We start from the raw sequence: 13,253 nt of genomic DNA, 5'->3' as shown, positions 1-13,253 counted from the left end.
CGCCTCGGTAGTGCAGTAGGTAGCACGTCAGTCTCATGATCTGAAGGTCGTGAGTTCAATCCCCACCCGGGCCAATGGTGGTGCAGTTTTTTGTTTGCTTATGAGAGTTTATTTAGGTCGTGAGGGGTGCACTGTCTGGAGCAGTATTGAATGACTGTTGCTCGGTTTTCTTACCTTTTCGACCTTACACTTCTGGGAACTAATGATACCGGTTGCGTTTCCCTGTGACACCTGTCCGCCTCGGTAGCACAGTAGGCAGAGCATCAGTCTTACAATCTGAAGGTCGTGAGTTCAACCCTCACCCGGGGCAAAGTTGGTGCAGTTTCTTTGTTTGCTTCTGAGAGTTTAATTAGGTCGTGAGGGGTGCGCTGTCTGGAGCAGTAATGAACGACTGTTGCTCAGTTTTCTTACTTTTTCGACATTTTTTTTGTGGGAACTAATGATCCCGGTTGCGTTTCCCAGTGACACCTGTCCACCTCAATAGCGCAGTAGGCAGCGCGTCAGTCTCATAATCTGAAGGTCGTGAGTTCAATCCACAACCGGTGCAAAGGAGGTACAGATTTTTTGTTTGCTTGTGAGAGTTTAATTAGGTCGTTAGGGGTGAGCTGTGTGGAGCAGTAATGAATGGCTGTTGCTCAGTATTCTTACATTTTCGACTTATAATTTGTAGGAACTAATGATACCGGTTGCGTTTCCCAGTGACCCCCGTCGCCTCGGTAGCGCAGTAGGCAGCGCGTCAGTCTCATAATCTGAAGGTCGTGAGTTCAATCCTAACCCGGGGCGAAGGCGGTGCAGTTTTTTTGTTTGCTTTGATAGTTTAATTAGGTCGTGAGGGGTGCGCTGTCTGGAGCAGTAATGAATGACTGGTGCTTGGTTTTCTTCCCTTTTCGACCTTTCATTTGCGGGAACTAATGATCCCGGTTGCGTTTCCCAGTGACACCTGTCCGCCTCAATAGTGCAGTAGGCAGCGCGTAAGTCTCATAATCTGAAGGTCACGAGTTCAATCCACAACCGGGGCAAAGGTGGTACAGATTTTTTGTTTGCTTGTGAGAGTTTAATTAGGTCGTTAGGGGTGCGCTGTGTGGAGCAGTAATGAATGACTGTTCCTCGGTTTTCTTATTTTTTCGACCTTTAATTTGTGGGAACTATCGATACCGGTTGTGTTCCCAGTGACATCTGTCCACATCGGTAGCGCAGTAGGTAGCGCGTCAGTCTCATATACTGAAGGTCGTGAGTTCAATCTTCACCCGGGGCAAAGTTGGAGCAGATTTTTTGTTTGCTTAGGAGAGTTTAATTGGGTCGCGAGGGTTGCGCTGTCTGGAGCAGTAATGAATGACTGTTCTCGGTTTTCTTACTTTTTCGACCTTTAATTTGTGGGAACTAATGATCCCGGTTGCGTTTCCCAGTGGCAACTGTCCGCCTCGGTAGCGTCGTAGGCAGCGCGTCAGTCTCATAATCTGAAGGTCGTGAGTTCGAACCTCACCCGGGGCAAAGCGGTGCAGTTTTTTGTTTGCTTATGAGAGAATAATTAGGTCGTGAGGGGTGCGCTGTCTGGAGCAGTAATGAATGACTGTTGCTTGGTTTTCTTACTTTTTCGACCTTTCATCTGCGGGAACTAATGATACCGATTGCGTTTCCCAGTGACACCTGTACGCCTCGGTAGCGCAGTAGGCAGTACGTAAGTCTCATAATCTGAAGGTCGTGAGTTCAGTCCTCACCAGGGGCAAAGGTAGTGCAGTTTATTGTTTGCTTTTGAGAGTTTAATTAGGTCGTGAGGGGTGTGCTGTCTGGAGCAGTAATGAATGACTGTGGCTTGGTTTTCTTACATTTTCGACCTTTATTTTGTGGGAATTATTGATACCGGTTGTGTTCCCAGTGACATCTGTCCGCCTCGGTAGCGCAGTAGGTAGCGCGTCAGTCTCATATAATGAAGGTCGTGAGTTCAATCTTCACCCGGGGCAAAGTTGGAGCAGATTTTTTGTTTGCTTAGGAGAGTTTAATTGGGTCGTGAGGGTTGCGCTGTCTGGAGCAGTAATGAATGACTGTTTTCGGTTTTCTTACTTTTTCGACCTTTAATTTGTGGGAACTAATGATCCCGGTTGCGTTTCCCAGTGACACCTGTCTGCGTCGGTGAGCGGTAGGCAGAGCGTCAGCCTTAAAATCTGAAGGTCGTGAGTTCAATCCTCACCCGGGGCAAAGGTGGTGCAGTTTTTTTGTTTGCTTCTGAGAGTTTAATTTGGTCGTGAGAAGTGCGCTGTCTGGAGCAGTAATGAATGACTGTTGCTCGGTTTTCTTTTTAGAACTTTAACTTGTGGGAACTAATGATACCGGTTGTGTTTCCCAGTGACACCTGTCCGCCTCGGTAGCGCAGTAGGCAGCACGTAAGTCTCATAATCTGAAGGTCGTGAGTTCAATCCTCACCCGTGGCAAAGGTGGTGCCGTTTTCTTGTTTACTTATGATAGTTTATTTAGTCGTGAAGGGTGCGGTGTCTGGAGCAGTAATGAATGACTGTTGCTCGGTTTTCTTACCTTTTCCACCTTACACATCTGAGAACTAATGATACCTGTTGCGTTTCGAATTGACACCTGTCCGCCTCGGTAGCGCAGTAGGCAGCGCGTCAGTCTCATAATTTGAAGGTCGTGAGTTCAATCCTCACCCGTGGCAAAGGTGGTGCCGTTTTCTTGTTTACTTATGAGAGTTTATTTAGGTCGTGAGGGGTGCGGTGTCTGGAGCAGTAATGAATGACTGTTGCTCGGTTTTCTTACTTTTTCGACCTTACACTTCTGGGAACTAATGATACTGGTTGCGTTTCCCAGTGACACCTGTCCGCCTCGATAGCGCAGTAGGCAGCACGTCAGTGTCAAAATCTGAAGGTCGCGAGTTCAATCCTCACCCGGGGCAAAAGCGGTGCAGATGTTTTGATTGCTTATGAGAGTTTAATTAGGTCATGAGGGGTGCACTGTCTGGAGCAGTAATAAATGACTGTTGCTCGGTTTTCTTATTTTTTCCACCTTTAATTTGTGGAAACTATCGATAACGGTTGTGTTTTCCAGGGACCCCTGTCCGCCTCGGTAGCGCAGTAGGCAACGCGCGTCAGTCTCATAATGTGAAGGTCGTGAGTTCAAACCTCACCAGGGGCAAAGGTGGTGCAGTTTTTTGTTTGCCAATGAGAGTTTAATTAGGTCGTGAGGGGTGCGCTGTCTGGAGCAAATATGAATGACTGTTGCTTGGTTTTCTTATATTTTCGACCTTCAATTTGTGGGAACTAATGACACCGGTTGCGTCTTCCAGTTACCGCTGTCTGCCTCGGTAGCGCAGTACGCAGCGCGTCAGTCTCATAATCTGAAGGTCGTGAGTTCAATCCTAACTCGGGGCAAAGGCGGTGCAGTTTTTTTGTTTGCTTATGAGAGTTTAATTAGGTCGTGAGGGGTGCGCTGTCTGGAGCAGTAATGAGTGACTGTTGCTTGGTTTTCTTATTTTTTCGACCTTCACTTTGTGGGAACTAATGACACCGGTTGCGTCTCTAGTTACCGCTGTCTGCCTCGGTAGCGTCGTAGGCAGCGCGTCAGTCTCATAATCTGAAGGTCGTGAGTTCGAACCTCACCCGGGGCAAAGCGGTGCAGTTTTTTGTTTGCTTATGAGAGAATAATTAGGTCGTGAGGGGTGCGCTGTCTGGTGCAGTAATGAATGACTGTTGCTTGGTTTTCTTACTTTTTCGACCTTTCATCTGCGGGAACTAATGATACCGATTGCGTTTCCCAGTGACACCTGTACGCCTCGGTAGCGCAGTAGGCAGTACGTAGGTCTCATAATCTGAAGGTCGTGAGTTCAGTCCTCACCAGGGGCAAAGGTAGTGCAGTTTTTTGTTTGCTTTTGAGAGTTTAATTAGGTCGTGAGGGGTGCGCTGTCTGGAGCAGTAATGAATGACTGTTGCTTGGTTTTCTTACATTTTCGACCTTTATTTTGTGGGAATTAATGATACCGGTTGTGTTCCCAGTGACATCTGTCCGCCTCGGTAGCGCAGTAGGTAGCGCGTCAGTCTCATATACTGAAGGTCGTGAGTTCAATCTTCACCCGGGGCAAAGTTGGAGCAGATTTTTTGTTTGCTTAGGAGAGTTTAATTGGGTCGTGAGGGTTGCGCTGTCTGGAGCAGTAATGAATGACTGTTTTCGGTTTTCTTACTTTTTCGACCTTTAATTTGTGGGAACTAATGATCCCGGTTGCGTTTCCCAGTGACACCTGTCTGCGTCGGTAGCGCGGTAGGCAGAGCGTCAGCCTTAAAATCTGAAGGTCGTGAGTTCAATCCTCACCCGGGGCAAAGGTGGTGCAGTTTTTTTGTTTGCTTCTGAGAGTTTAATTTGGTCGTGAGAAGTGCGCTGTCTGGAGCAGTAATGAATGACTGTTGCTCGGTTTTCTTTTTCGAACTTCAACTTGTGGGAACTAATGATACCGGTTGTGTTTCCCAGTGACACCTGTCCGCCTCGGTAGCGCAGTAGGCAGCTCGTAAGTCTCATAATCTGAAGGTCGTGAGTTCAATCCTCACCCGTGGCAAAGGTGGTGCCGTTTTCTTGTTTACTTATGATAGTTTATTTAGTCGTGAAGGGTGCGGTGTCTGGAGCAGTAATGAATGACTGTTGCTCGGTTTTCTTACCTTTTCCACCTTACACATCTGAGAACTAATGATACCTGTTGCGTTTCGAATTGACACCTGTCCGCCTCGGTAGCGCAGTAGGCAGCGCGTCAGTCTCATAATTTGAAGGTCGTGAGTTCAATCCTCACCCGTGGCAAAGGTGGTGCCGTTTTCTTGTTTACTTATGAGAGTTTATTTAGGTCGTGAGGGGTGCGGTGTCTGGAGCAGTAATGAATGACTGTTGCTCGGTTTTCTTACCTTTTCGACCTTACACTTCTGGGAACTAATGATACCGGTTGCGTTTCCCAGTGACACCTGTCCGCCTCGGTAGCGCAGTAGGCAGAGAATCAGTCTTACAATCTGAAGGTTGTGAGTTCAACCCTCACCCGGGGCAAAGCTGGTGCAGTTTCTTTGTTTGCTTCTGAGAGTTTAATTAGGTCGTGAGGGGTGCGCTGTCTGGAGCAGTAATGAATGACTGTGTCTCAGTTTTCTTACTTTTTTGACCTTTAATTTGTGGGAACTAATGATCCCGGTTGTGTTTCCCAGTGACACCTGTCCGCCTCGGTAGTGCAGTAGGTAGCGCGTCAGTCTCATATACTGAAGGTCGTGAGTTCAATCCTCACCCGAGGCAAAGGTGGTGCAGTTTTTTTGTTTGCTTATGAGAGCTTAGGTAGGTCGTGAGGGGTGCGCTGTCGGGAGCAGTAATGAATGACTGTTGCTCGGTTTTCTTACTTTTTCGACCTTCAATTTGTGGGAAATAATGATCCTGGTTGCGTTTCCCAGTGACACCTGTCCGCCTCGATAGCGCAGTAGGCAGCACGTCAGTGTCAAAATCTGAAGGTCGCGAGTTCAATCCTCACCCGGGGCAAAAGCGGTGCAGATGTTTTGTTTGCTTATGAGAGTTTAATTAGGTCTTGAGGGGTGCACTGTCTGGAGCAGTAATGAATGACTTTTGCTCAGTTTTATTATTTTTTCCACCTTTATTTCTTGTGGAAACTATCGATAACGGTTGTGTTTCCCAGTGACCCCTGTCCGCCTCGGCAGCGCAGTAGGCAGCGCGTCAGTCTCATAATGTGAAGGTCGTGAGTTCAAACCTCACCAGGGGCAAAGGTGGTGCAGTTTTTTTGTTTGCTTATGAGAGTTTAATTAGGTCGTGAGGGGTGCGCTGTCTGGAGCAGTAATGAATGACTGTTGCTGAGTTTTCTTACTTTTTCGACCTTTAACTTGTGCGAACTATTGATACCGGTTGTGTTTCCCAGTGACACCTGTACGCCTCGGTAGTGCAGTAGGTAGCGCGTCAGTCTCATATACTGAAAGTCGTGAGTTCAGTCCTCACCCGTGGCAAAGGTGGTGCCGTTTTCTTGTTTACTTATGAGAGTTTATTTAGGTCGTGAGGGGTGCGGTGTCTGGAGCAGTAATGAATGACTGTTGCTCAGTTTTCTTACCTTTTCGACCTTACACTTATGGGAACTAATGATACCGGTTGCGTTTCCCAGTGACACCTGTCCGCCTCGATAGCGCAGTAGGCAGCGCGTCAGTGTCAAAATCTGAAGGTCGCGAGTTCAATCCTAACCCGGGGCAAAAGCGGTGCAGATGTTTTGTTTGCTTATGAAAGTTTAATTAGGTCATGAGGGGTGCACTGTCTGGAGCAGTAATGAATGACTGTTGCTCGGTTTTCTTATTTTTTCCACCTTTAATTTGTGGACACTATTGATAACGGTTGTGTTTTCCAGGGACCCCTGTCCGCCTCGGTAGCGCAGTAGGCAACGCGCGTCAGTCTCATAATGTGAAGGTCGTGAGTTCAAACCTCACCAGGGGCAAAGGTGGTGCAGTTTTTTGTTTGCTAATGAGAGTTTAATTAGGTCGTGAGGGGTGCGCTGTCTGGAGCAGTAATGAATGACTGTTGCTTGGTTTTCTCATTTTTTCGACCTTCAATTTGTGGAACTAATGACACCGGTTGCATCTCTCAGTTACCGCTGTCTGCCTCGGTAGCGCAGTAGGCAGCGCGTCAGTCTCATAATCTGAAGGTCGTGTGTTCAATACTAACCCGGGGCAAAGGCGGTGCAGTTTTTTTGTTTGCTTATGAGAGTTTAATTAGGTCGTGAGGGGTGCGATGTCTGGAGCAGTAATGAGTGACTGTTGCTTGGTTTTCTTATTTTTTCGACCTTCAATTTGTGGGAACTAATGACACCGGTTGCGTCTTCCAGTTACCGCTGTCTGCCTCGGTAGCGCAAGAGGTAGCGCGTCAGTCTCATATACTGAAGGTCGTGAGTTCGAACCTCACCCGGTGAAAAGCGGTGCAGTTTTTGTTTGCTTATGAGAGAATAATTAGGTCGTGAGGGGTGCGCTGTCTGGAGCAGTAATGAATGACTGTTGCTTGGTTTTCTTACTTTTTCGACCTTTCATTTGCGGGAACTAATGATACCGGTTGCGTTTCCCAGTGACACCTGTACGCCTCGGTAGCGCAGTAGGCAGTACGTCAGTCTCATAATCTGAAGGTCGTGAGTTCAGTCCTCACCAGGGGCAAAGGTAGTGCAGTTTTTTGTTTGCTTTTGAGAGTTTAATTAGGTCGTGAGGGGTGCGCTGTTTGTAGCAGTAATGAATGACTGTTGCTTGGTTTTCTTACATTTTCGACCTTTATTTTGTGGGAAATAATGATACCGTTTTTTTCCCAGTGACACCTGTCTGCGTCGGTAGCGCGGTAGGCAGAGCGTCAGCCTTAAAATCTGAAGGTCGTGAGTCTAATCCTCACCCGGGGCAAAGGTGGTGCAGTTTTTTTGTTTGCTTCTGAGAGTTTAATTAGGTCGTGAGAAGTTCGCTGTCTGGAGCAGTAATGAATGACTGTTGCTCGGTTTTCTTTTTTGAACTTTAACTTGTGGGAACTAATGATACCGGTTGTGTTTCCCAGCGACACCTGTCCGCCTCGGTAGCGCAGTAGGCAGCACGTCAGTCTCATAATCTGAAGGTCGTGAGTTCAATCCTCACCCGTGGCAAAGGTGGTGCCGTTTTCTTGTTTACTTATGATAGTTTATTTAGTCGTGAGGGGTGCGGTGTCTGGAGCAGTAATGAATGACTGTTGCTCGGTTTTCTTACCTTTTCCACCTTACACATCTGAGAACTAATGATACCTGTTGCGTTTCGAATTGACACCTGTCCGCCTCGGTAGCGCAGTGGGCAGCGCGTCAGTCTCATAATTTGAAGGTCGTGAGTCCAATCCTCACCCGTGGCAAAGGTGGTGCCGTTTTCTTGTTTACTTATGAGAGTTTATTTAGGTCGTGAGGGGTGCGGTGTCTGGAGCAGTAATGAATGACTGTTGCTCGGTTTTCTTACCTTTTCGACCTTACACTTCTGGGAACTAATGATACCGGTTGCGTTTCCCAGTGACACCTGTCCACCTCGGTAGCGCAGTAGGCAGAGCATCAGTCTTACAATCTGAAGGTTGTGAGTTCAACCCTCACCTGGGGCAAAGTTGGTGCAGTTTCTTTGTTTGCTTCTGAGAGTTTAATTAGGTCGTGAGGGGTGCGTTGTCTGGAGCAGTAATTAATGACTGTGTCTCAGTTTTCTTACTTTTTTGACCTTCAATTTGTGGGAACTATTGATACCGGTTGTGTTTCCCAGTGACACCTGTCCGCCTCGGTAGTGCAGTAGGTAGCGCGTCAGTCTCATATACTGAAGGTCGTGAGTTCAATCCTCAACCGTGGCAAAGGTGGTGCCGTTTTCTTGTTTACTTATGAGAGTTTATTTAGGTCGTGAGGGGTGCGGTGTCTGGAGCAGTAATGAATGACTGTTGCTCAATTTTCTTACCTTTTCGACCTTACACTTCTGGGAACTAATGATAGCGGTTGCGTTTCCCAGTGGCACCTGTCCGCCTCGGTAGCGCAGTAGGTAGCGCGTTAGTCTCATAACCTGAAGATCGTGAGTTCAATCCTCACCCGAGGCAAAGGTGGTGCAGTTTTTTTGTTTGCTTATGAGAGTTTAGGTAGGTCGTGAGGGGTGCGCTGTCTGGAGCAGTAATGAATGACTGTTGCTTGGTTTTCTTATTTTTTCGACCTTCAATTTGTGGGAACTAATGACACCGGTTGCGTCTCCCAGTTACCGCTGTCTGCCTCGGTAGCGCAGTAGGCAGCGCGTCAGTCTCATAATCTGAAGGTCTTGAGTTCAATCCTAACCCGGGGCAAAGGCGGTGCAGTTTTTTTGTTTGCTTATGAGAGTTTAATTAGGTCGTGAGGGGTGCGCTGTCTGGAGCAGTAATGAATGACTGTTGCTGAGTTTTCTTACTTTTTCAACCTTTAACTTTTGGGAACTATTGATACCGGTTGTGTTTCCCAGTGACACCTGTACGCCTCGGTAGTGCAGTAGGTAGCGCGTCAGTCTCATATACTGAAAGTCGTAGGTTCAATCCTCACCCGTGGCAAAGGTGGTGCCGTTTTCTTGTTTACTTATGAGAGTTTATTTAGGTCGTGAGGGGTGCGGTGCCTGGAGCAGTAATGAATGACTGTTGCTCGGTTTTCTTACCTTTTCGACCTTACACTTCTGGGAACTAATGATACCGGTTGCGTTTCCCAGTGACACCTGTCCGCCTCGTTAGCGCAGTAGGCAGCGCGTCAGTGTAAAAATCTGAAGGTCGCAAGTTCAATCCTCACCCGGGGCAAAAGCGGTGCAGATGTTTTGTTTGCTTATGAAAAATTAATTAGGTCATGAGGGGTGCACTGTCTGGAGCAGTAATGAATGACTGTTGCTCGGTTTTCTTATTTTTTCCACCTTTAATTTGTGGAAACTATTGATAACGGTTGTGTTTTCCAGGGTCCCCTGTCCGCCTCGGTAGCGCAGTAGGCAACGCGCGTCAGTCTCACAATGTGAAGGTCGTGAGTTCAAACCTCACCAGGGGCAAAGGTGGTGCAGTTTTTTGTTTGCTAATGAGAGTTTAATTAGGTCGTGAGGGGTGCGCTGTCTGGAGCAGTAATGAATGACTGTTGCTTGGTTTTCTTATTTTTTCGACCTTCAATTTGTGGGAACTAATGACACCGGTTGCGTCTCCCAGTTACCGCTGTCTGCCTCGGTAGCGCTGTAGGCAGCGCGTCAGTCTCATAATCTGAAGGTCGTGAGTTCAATCCTAACCCGGGGCAAAGGCGGTGCAGTTTTTTTGTTTGCTTATGAGAGTTTAATTAGGTCGTGAGGGGTGCGCTGTATGGAGCAGTAATGAGTGACTGTTGCTTAGTTTTCTTATTTTTTCGACCTTCAATTTGTGGGAACTAATGACACCGGTTGCGTCTCCCAGTTACCGCTGTCTGCCTCGGTAGCGCAGTAGGCAGCGCGTCAGTCTCATAATCTGAAGGTCGTTAGTTCAATCCTAACCCGGGGCAAAGGCGGTGCAGTTTTTTTGTTTGCTTGTGAGAGTTTAATTAGGTCGTGTGGGGTGCGCTGTCTGGAGCAGTAATGAATGACTGTTGCTGAGTTTTCTTACTTTTTCGACCTTTACCTTGTGGGAACTATTGATACCGGTTGTGTTTCCCGGTGACACCTGTCCGCCTCGGTAGTGCAGTAGGTAGCACGTCAGTCTCATATACTGAAGGTCGTGAGTTCAATCCTCACCCGTGGCAAAGGTGGTGCCGTTTTCTTGTTTACTTATGAGAGTTTATTTAGGTCGTGAGGGGTGCGGTGTCTGGAGCAGTAATGAATGACTGTTCCTCGGTTTTCTTACCTTTTCGACCTTACACTTCTGGGAACTAATGATACCGGTTGCGTTTCCCAGTGACACCTTTCCGCCTCGGTAGCATAGTAGGCAGAGCATCAGTCTTACAATCTGAAGGACGTGAGTTCAACCCTCACCCGGGGCAAAGTTGGTGCAGTTTCTTTGTTTGCTTCTGAGAGTTTAATTAGGTGGTGAGGGGTGCGCTGTCTGGAGCAGTAATGAACGACTGTTGCTCAGTTTTCTTACTTTTTCGACCTTTTTTTTTGTGGGAACTAATGATCCCGGTTGCGTTTCCCAGTGACACCTGTCCGCCTCGATAGCGCAGTAGGCAGCGCGTCAGTCTCATAATCTGAAGGTCGTGAGTTCAATCCACAACCGGTGCAAAGGAGGTACAGATTTTTTGTTTGCTTGTGAGAGTTTAATTAGGTCGTTAGGGGTGAGCTGTGTGGAGCAGTAATGAATGGCTGTTGCTCAGTTTTCTTACTTTTTCGACTTATAATTTGTAGGAACTAATGACACCGGTTGCGTCTCCCAGTGACACCTGTCCACCTCGATAGCGCAGTAGGCAGCGCGTCAGTCTCATAATCTGAAGGTCGTGAGTTCAATCCACAACCGGGGCAAAGGAGGCACAGATTTTTTGTTTGCTTGTGAGAGTTTAGTTAGGTCGTTAGGGGTGCGCTGTGTGGAGCAGTAATGAATGGCTGTTGCTCAGTTTTCTTACTTTTTCGACTTATAATTTGTTGGAACTAATGATCCCGGTTGCGATTCCCAGTGACACCTGTCCGCCTCGATAGCGCAGTAGGCAGCGCGTCTGTCTCATAATCTGAAGGTCGCGAGTTCAATCCACAACCGGGGCAAAGGAGGTACAGATTTTTTGTTTGCTTGTGAGAGTTTAATTAGGTCGTTAGGGGTGCGCTTTGTGGAGCAGTAATGAATGACTGTTGCTCGGTTTTCTTATTCTTTCGACCTGTTATTTGTGGGAACTATCGATACCGGTTGTGTTTCCCAGTGACATCTGTCCGCCTCGGTAGCGCAGTAGGTAGCGCGTCAGTCTCATATACTGAAGGTCGTCAGTTCAATCTTCACCCGGGGCAAAGTTGGAGCAGATTTTTTGTTTGCTTATGAGACTTTACTTGGGTCGTGAGGGTGTCGCTGTCTGGAGCAGTAATGAATGAATGTTCTCGGTTTTCTTCCTTTTTCGACCTTTCATTTGCGGGAAACAATGATACCGGTTGCGTTTCCTAGTGACACCTGTACGCCTCGATAGCGCAGTAGGCAGTACGTCAGTCTCTTAATCTTAAGGTCGTGAGTTCAGTCCTCACCAGGGGCAAAGGTAGTGCAGTTTTTTGTTTGCTTTTGAGAGTTTAATTAGGTCGTGAGGGGTGCGCTGTCTGGAGCAGTAATGAATGACTGTTGCTTGGTTTTCTTACTTTTTCGACCTTTATTTTCTGGGAACTAATGATACCGTTTTTTTCCCAGTGACACCTGTCCGCGTCGGTAACGCGGTAGCGGTAGGCCGAACGTCAGCCTTAAAATCTGAAGGTCGTGAGTTGAATCCTCACCCGGGGCAAAGGTGGTGCAGTTTTTTTGTTTGCTTTTGAAAGTTTAATTAGGTCGTGAGAAGTGCGCTGTCTGGAGCAGTTGTGAATGACTGTTGCTCGGTTTTCTTTTTCGAACTTTAATTTGTGGGAACTAATGATACCGGTTGTGTTTCCCAGTGACACCTGTCCGCCTCGGTAGCGCAGTAGGCAGCACGTCAGTCTCATAATCTGAAGGTCGTGAGTTCAATCCTCACCCGTGGCAAAGGTGGTGCCGTTTTCTTGTTTACTTATGATAGTTTATTTAGTCGTGAGGGGTGCGGTGTATGGAGCAGTAATGAATGACTGTTGCTCGGTTTTCTTACCTTTTCCACCTTACACTTCTGGGAACTAATGATACCGGTTGCGTTTCCCAGTGACCCCAATCCGCCTCGGTAGCGCAGTAGGTAGCGCGTCAGTCTCATAATCTGAAGGTCGTGAGTTGAATCCTCACCCGGGGCAAAGGCGGTGCAGTTTTTTTGTTTGCTTGTGAGAGTTTAATTAGTTCTTGAGGGGTGCGCTGTCTGGAGCAGTAATGAATGACTGTTGCTCGGTTTTCTTACTTTTTCGACCTTTAATTGGTGGGAACTAATGATCCTGGTTGCGTTTCCCAGTGACACCTGTCCGCCTCGATAGCGCAGTAGGCAGCGCATCAGTGTCATAATCTGTAGGTCGCGAGTTCAATCCTCACCCGGGGCAAAGGCGGTGCAGGTGTTTTGTTTGCTTATGAGAGTTTAATTAGGTCATGAGGGGTGCACTGTCTGGAGCAGTAATGAATGACTCTTGCTCGGTTTTCTTACTTTTTCGACCTTTAGTTTGTGGGAACTAAAAATCCCGGTTGCGTTTCCCAGTAACACCTGTACGCCTCGGTAGCGCAGTAGGCAGTACGTCAGTCTCATAATCTGAAGGTCGTGAGTTCAATCCACAACCGGGGCAAAGGAGGTACAGATTTTTTGTTTGCTTGTGAGAGTTTAGTTAGGTCGTTAGGGGTGCGCTGTGTTGAGCAGTAATGAATGGCTGTTGCTCAGTTTTCTTACTTTTACGACTTATAGTTTGTGGGAACTAATGATCCCGGTTGCGTTTCCCAGTGACACCTGTCCGCCTCGATAGCGCAGTAGGCAGCGCATCAGTGTCATAATCTGAAGGTCGCGAGTTCAATCCTCACCCGGGGCAAAGGCGGTGCAGATGTTTTGTTTGCTTATGAGAGTTTATATAGGTCATGAGGAGTGCACTGTCTGGAGCAGTAATGAATGACTGTTGCTCGGTTTTTTCATTTTTTCCACCTTTAATTTGTGGAAACTATCGATAACTGTTGTGTTTCCCAGTGACCCCTGTCCGCCTCGGTAGCGCAGT

The 13,253-nt window shown here is 47.5% G+C and overlaps 15 non-coding genes across 15 annotated transcripts; all 15 read left to right on the top strand.

Annotated features, from left to right (window-relative positions):
- Position 1: 1 nt before the first annotated feature.
- Positions 2–74, top strand: TRNAM-CAU (transfer RNA methionine (anticodon CAU)). The gene has a single exon. It is a non-coding gene; the product is annotated as a tRNA-Met (tRNA).
- Positions 75–237: 163 nt separating this feature from the next.
- Positions 238–310, top strand: TRNAV-UAC (transfer RNA valine (anticodon UAC)). Its single transcript has one exon. It is a non-coding gene; the product is annotated as a tRNA-Val (tRNA).
- Positions 311–710: 400 nt separating this feature from the next.
- On the top strand, positions 711–783 carry TRNAM-CAU (transfer RNA methionine (anticodon CAU)). Its single transcript has one exon. It is a non-coding gene; the product is annotated as a tRNA-Met (tRNA).
- Positions 784–1,418: 635 nt separating this feature from the next.
- TRNAM-CAU (transfer RNA methionine (anticodon CAU)) lies at positions 1,419–1,491 on the top strand. The gene has a single exon. It is a non-coding gene; the product is annotated as a tRNA-Met (tRNA).
- A 1,101-nt stretch (positions 1,492–2,592) lies between these two features.
- On the top strand, positions 2,593–2,665 carry TRNAM-CAU (transfer RNA methionine (anticodon CAU)). Its single transcript has one exon. It is a non-coding gene; the product is annotated as a tRNA-Met (tRNA).
- An 875-nt stretch (positions 2,666–3,540) lies between these two features.
- On the top strand, positions 3,541–3,613 carry TRNAM-CAU (transfer RNA methionine (anticodon CAU)). The gene has a single exon. It is a non-coding gene; the product is annotated as a tRNA-Met (tRNA).
- A 397-nt stretch (positions 3,614–4,010) lies between these two features.
- TRNAM-CAU (transfer RNA methionine (anticodon CAU)) lies at positions 4,011–4,083 on the top strand. Its single transcript has one exon. It is a non-coding gene; the product is annotated as a tRNA-Met (tRNA).
- A 632-nt stretch (positions 4,084–4,715) lies between these two features.
- TRNAM-CAU (transfer RNA methionine (anticodon CAU)) lies at positions 4,716–4,788 on the top strand. The gene has a single exon. It is a non-coding gene; the product is annotated as a tRNA-Met (tRNA).
- A 401-nt stretch (positions 4,789–5,189) lies between these two features.
- On the top strand, positions 5,190–5,262 carry TRNAM-CAU (transfer RNA methionine (anticodon CAU)). Its single transcript has one exon. It is a non-coding gene; the product is annotated as a tRNA-Met (tRNA).
- A 2,762-nt stretch (positions 5,263–8,024) lies between these two features.
- On the top strand, positions 8,025–8,097 carry TRNAV-UAC (transfer RNA valine (anticodon UAC)). The gene has a single exon. It is a non-coding gene; the product is annotated as a tRNA-Val (tRNA).
- A 401-nt stretch (positions 8,098–8,498) lies between these two features.
- Positions 8,499–8,571, top strand: TRNAM-CAU (transfer RNA methionine (anticodon CAU)). The gene has a single exon. It is a non-coding gene; the product is annotated as a tRNA-Met (tRNA).
- A 1,350-nt stretch (positions 8,572–9,921) lies between these two features.
- Positions 9,922–9,994, top strand: TRNAM-CAU (transfer RNA methionine (anticodon CAU)). Its single transcript has one exon. It is a non-coding gene; the product is annotated as a tRNA-Met (tRNA).
- Positions 9,995–10,158: 164 nt separating this feature from the next.
- TRNAM-CAU (transfer RNA methionine (anticodon CAU)) lies at positions 10,159–10,231 on the top strand. The gene has a single exon. It is a non-coding gene; the product is annotated as a tRNA-Met (tRNA).
- A 164-nt stretch (positions 10,232–10,395) lies between these two features.
- TRNAV-UAC (transfer RNA valine (anticodon UAC)) lies at positions 10,396–10,468 on the top strand. The gene has a single exon. It is a non-coding gene; the product is annotated as a tRNA-Val (tRNA).
- A 1,821-nt stretch (positions 10,469–12,289) lies between these two features.
- On the top strand, positions 12,290–12,362 carry TRNAM-CAU (transfer RNA methionine (anticodon CAU)). The gene has a single exon. It is a non-coding gene; the product is annotated as a tRNA-Met (tRNA).
- The last annotated feature ends 891 nt before the right edge of the window (positions 12,363–13,253 follow it).

This window comes from Rhipicephalus microplus, chromosome 3 (genome assembly GCF_043290135.1).
Source record: "Rhipicephalus microplus isolate Deutch F79 chromosome 3, USDA_Rmic, whole genome shotgun sequence".
Lineage (NCBI taxonomy): Eukaryota > Metazoa > Arthropoda > Arachnida > Ixodida > Ixodidae > Rhipicephalus > Rhipicephalus microplus.
This window is presented reverse-complemented; position numbering and strand designations above follow the sequence as displayed.